At 46.3% G+C, this 5,000-nt stretch overlaps 1 protein-coding gene across 1 annotated transcript in view; it reads right to left on the bottom strand.

The window, feature by feature from the left end:
- Positions 1–5,000, bottom strand: part of ush2a (Usher syndrome 2A (autosomal recessive, mild)) — a 319,377-nt gene that overhangs the window by 192,420 nt on the left and 121,957 nt on the right. The window lies entirely within an intron of this gene.

Below are 5,000 nucleotides of genomic sequence, written 5' to 3' on the forward strand. Positions count from 1 at the left end.
GATATTCGTGTTCATGTGAACGCCAGAACACCCACCTTAAATATTGACGAAACTACCCAGATCAGATATATAACGTTATTTGATGGGCAGACTCTCTCAAAGCACTCAGCAGATATCATGAACATCGTCAGATAGCTTCGTGAGATATTTTCTAACATTAGTGTTCAAAACTCAACAGTCCATCAGATGTGCATCCAGCTAGCATATTCCAACATATTCCGAAATTTTAATATGCTTATTTGCGAAAATATATGAAAAATTTGGCCGGCTCGCTGAGCTCGCACGGTATCCAGGGTAATTTCATCTCCCACTTCGTTTTAAGCCTGCATCGGTCCTGGCTATGTTTTGAGGGTTGATTTTAAGGGCAAAATAGCACTTCCCCTTGCTCCCTATAGTAATGGGACACCCTAGCCCTACACGTGCATGCGCAAAAACGAGGGTTAGGGCAAAAATCTAGGGGTAGGGGAGGTATTGGGACGGGCCCAAAGTGAGCAGAAGTTTGGCGTCCCCATACTCCTCTCTCCCCCCTCCCTCTTTCCCTCACTCCTCTCCTCCTTACGTCAGTCTCTTTTTCCCTCGTTCCTCTCCTCTCTTCTCTGCCTGTCACTCTTTCCTTCCCTCCTCCCATCTTTCCTCTGTGCGTCACTCTCTCATTCTCTCTCTATCTCTTCTCCTATCCTTTATCCATAACTCTCCCTCTTTCCTCTCCTCCGTACTTCCCCTTCTCTTTCCCTTTATCCTCTCCCAACTCCATCTCTCCATCCTTCTCTCCCATCTCTCCTCTGTCCATAAGTATCTTTCCCTCTCTTCTCATCTCCTCCATCTATCCCTCTATCCTCTCCTTCGTACATCCTTCTCTCTCTTTCCCTCTCCACAGTGTTCCTCTCTCTTTCCCTCTATCCTCTCCTCCGTCTCTCTCTCTCTCTATCCCTTTATCCTGTCCCCCGTGCCACGTGGCTCTGTGCCCTCCTCCTTCAATTGTTCTTAAGTGAGGCAGAGGAGCTGATCAAGGCCCCCCAGGCTCTAATGGCTTTCACACAGATTGCTAAAGGCCGAGGGTTGGAGGCAGCCTCCCCTGCAAACACACACACACACACACACACACACACACACACACACACACACACTCACACACACTCTCTCTCTCACACACACACACACACACACAGACACACACACACACACACACACATAGCCATACCTCCACCTGCTCATCCGTACACCACCCCTCAACCCATCCCCTCCTCTCCAACTCCATCACCCTCTTTCTGAGATAGAAGTCTCCCTCCCTCCCACTCTCTCCTTCTCTCTGCCTCCCTCTCTTCCTCTGGGCCTGGGTCAAGTGGTAGGGAATATTCCGCATGCTAAAGAGGAAGAGGAGAAGGTCGCGCTCTGCGTTTTCATACAGTCCAATGACACGCTGGCGACCGCCACAGCAGTCCACAGTCTGATGCACTACACTACTCCCTACTAGATCACTGAGTCAACGTCTCTCTCCCTCTCTCTCTCTCTCTCTCTCTCCCTCTCTCTGTCTCTCTCTCTGCTGCGTGTGGTGAACTTCGGGCTGGAGGACGCCGGCTGACAGCGGTGACTTTTAGGTGGCCTCGTCGCTGCCTGCTGCATTATCATAAAGTGAAGTGCGTATGCTACGGGGGGCTTTTTGGCTGATTTATAATGGCCAAATGCACTCACCAAACAACCTGAGAACACAACTTCGCCCAGCAGCTCCGCAACACGCACATAAAAACGCAACGGCTCGGCACAAAGTAATTCCATAAATATCCGGAGAGTCGACAACTCAAGTGGCCGCGGCTGGCGCTGCATACCTACGGTCAGTTAATGTGGTGCTGGAGTGTGCACACTCAGAAGGTCAGTCAGTCTCTTACCTGGACATGGGAATATCACACACATTTGGAGGGTCAAGAGGGTCATTGATCCTTAATAATCACACACACACACACACACACACACACACACACACACACACACACATACACACACAAACATTAAAGGCCAATAACCACTGCTTCTAATGTGAGCTGTTGTACTAAAATCAACAAACACACACACACACACACACACACACATATATACATTTAAGGTCAATAACCACTGCTTCTAATGTGAGCTGTTGTACTAAAATCAACACACACACACACACACACACACACACACACACACACACACCCTCACTTGGCCCTAAGTGTGTTTGTGTGTGTGTATGTGTGTGTGTGTGTGTTTGTGTGTGTGTGCATGTGTGTGTATGTGTGTGTTTTGATGTTGGGTTTTGGGTTAAAAAGTGGCTAGGTAGCATCCTGCCGTGGGTTACTGGATCTTCATTGCCTTTGTGTATGTGTGTGTGTGTGTTTGTGTGTGTGTGCATGTGTGTGTATGTGTGTCTTTTGATGTTGGGTTTTGGGTTAAAAAGTGGCTAGGTAGCATCCTGCCGTGGGTTACTGAATCTTCATTGCCTTTGGAGGGCACTTGTAGTGTCAGTGGATAACAAAGAAGGACGATCACATCTGAGTGTCCTTCTCTCTTCTTTCTCTCTCTCTCTCTCTCTCTCTCTCTCTCTCTGTCTCTCTCACTCTCTCTGTCTCTCTCTTTCGCCGCCATTCACAGTGCTTCATTATCAGATGTCTTTGATGAAAATCTGTCACATAAAAGGTGAGTTCCTGTCACCTTCACTCCAGTCCACGCCTCGTTAGGACGAGAATCACTCCTCCCCGTGTGTGTGTGTGTTTCAATGAGACTGGATATGTGTGTGTGTGTGTGTGTGTGTGTGTATGTGTGTGTGTGTGTGTGTGTGTGTGTGTGTGTGTGTGTGTGTGTGTGTGTGTGTGTGTGTCTGTGTGTGTGTTTGTGTGTGTCTGCGTGTGTCGATGTGTGTCTGTTTGAATGTACATAGGTGTGTTTGAATATGTGAATATGGGTGTGTGTGTGCACGTGTGTGTATGTGTGTGTGTGTATGAGTGAACATGCATATTCAGGGCCCAAGGACAGCAGTAGTTTTAATGAGGGTGGTCTAGGATCTGCTTCCCCACTCTGAGGTGGGGTCCACCCACTGCACCCCACCATCCCCACAACATGAAGGGTTCACAGTCCCACAAAAGGATATTAAGTCACCCTGGTGCATTTAATCATAATAAATTACACACACTGTCCACAAAACACACACACACACACACACACACGTTACGCCTCTGAGTGAGCCTGGCCCGTCATGCTCAATACTGTAAACACACACACACACACACACACACACACACACACACACACACACACGTACTGTATGTGTATGGGTCTGAGCAGTGTCGGTTCAGACCTCCATGGGGCCCTAAGCAAAATCCTGCTAGGGGCCCTCCTACCTGAACTCTGAGCACGAAAATGTAACCATTTTTTTACAGTATCGTCTGACACCTCACCCAATACAATCATCCCACCCCATTTTGGATGTCTATGGAAGTTACCAAATATAGGCCTAGTGTTTTTCCCTATAAAGGACTAGGAGAAAGAAACATAATTGTGTGTGAATCACCTTCACACAGCAATAAATGCCCAGTTTCAGAGTCTGGGCTGTTTGCTTTTGATGCTTGCTGTACATATCCCCTTGCAAAAAATAACTGCAGTTTTTTCAAGTACAGTTCAGTTATACCACAGTAGGCTACAGTGCAGTATAGTATTTTAATGTCCAAAATACAGCATTTCTGTAATAAAGTACAGTACTATGCAGTTTGTTGTGTCTAAAATACTGCATTCCCTGCATAAGAACTGCAAATATTTTCTCCAAAACTGCGGTTTTCATACTCAGAAATCTGCAGTTTGACACTTGAAGTAATGCAGTTTTTTTGTAAGGGTCTGGTTGTGCTAGTAGCCTACTGGCTGACTGTTCTTCACCTGTGTGTCTGTAGAAGGCTTGCCAAAGACATAGGCAATGAACTGGCTCCCCTGATTCTCTTATTATTTCAATATTTTTTTCAAAGGTAGACTATTTTAAACAATCATTTTAATACTTCATATAGGCCTAATTTACGATGTGTATCTATTGTCCATGCAGCACAGCGAATCAAAGTTAATACATTAGGCTAGGCCTACTTTCCATTTTGCATACGTTCAGTTGTAGGCTATAGCCTAAAGCTTGACTGAAACATTGTAAAACAATTAATGTATGAGAAGAGTGAAATCAACTATTAGTTTCGACGGGTCCTCGCATGTTTCTGCTGAAAAACTGCTAGTTTCATCCCGAGCTGCACGTTATGAACGCATTTAAAGATGCGGTTATTTAAAAAAAAAAAATTGCCAGTCGCCGGCATTCAAACAAACGGAATATGCAATTATATTTCACAACTTTGCGAAGTACTGTGACTGGAAAAGGCTGGCAAGCAAGCCGCGACAGATCAGGGGATTCACTTCCCTGTTAGGTAGGCCTATGCTAGACCAGCAACACGCGCTGGAGAGACGCATGTTGACATCAAACCATGGAACTAACGCAAGTTTACCCGACTGCTGTTCCCGCTGTCATTCTCGTGGCGTTTCTTCCGTTTTTCATGCCCTAAATGGTATCGGTTTCATGTTCATCTTCTTAATGTATGAGGCACTGTCGCTATAACTGTATAGCGCCTACTGACTTGTCTGTCACTAGCTTGACTGAAGAGGAGACGGGGGAGGGGGCCTTCATTAGCTTGCGGGGTCCTACGCAACTTGCGTAGAGTGCGTATAGGGAGAACCGGCCCTGGGTCTGAGGATGGTATCCAGAGGCCCCGGTTTCCTCAGGTAGTAAACTGTAAACTACCACTGCTACAGATGTGGTAGAGAGTGTTGTGACATCTAACATAATTAACAGCTGTTGGGGTGGTAGGGAGTTTGTTTTGATATATCAGAGGAACGGATGTACAAGTATGTGATGCTGTCAGTGTGGATATCTGAGTTTATGCATGTGTGTTACTGTGGGTGTGTCATTCTATCAAAGGTATGAGTGTGTGACTGTGTGTGTTTATGTG

Source organism: Alosa pseudoharengus, unplaced genomic scaffold, assembly GCF_046254945.1.
Source record: "Alosa pseudoharengus isolate Yale_2024_CS ecotype anadromous, Long Island Sound unplaced genomic scaffold, YU_APseudo_1.1 YU_APseudo_1.1_scf_22, whole genome shotgun sequence".
Taxonomy (NCBI): Eukaryota; Metazoa; Chordata; class Actinopteri; order Clupeiformes; family Clupeidae; genus Alosa; species Alosa pseudoharengus.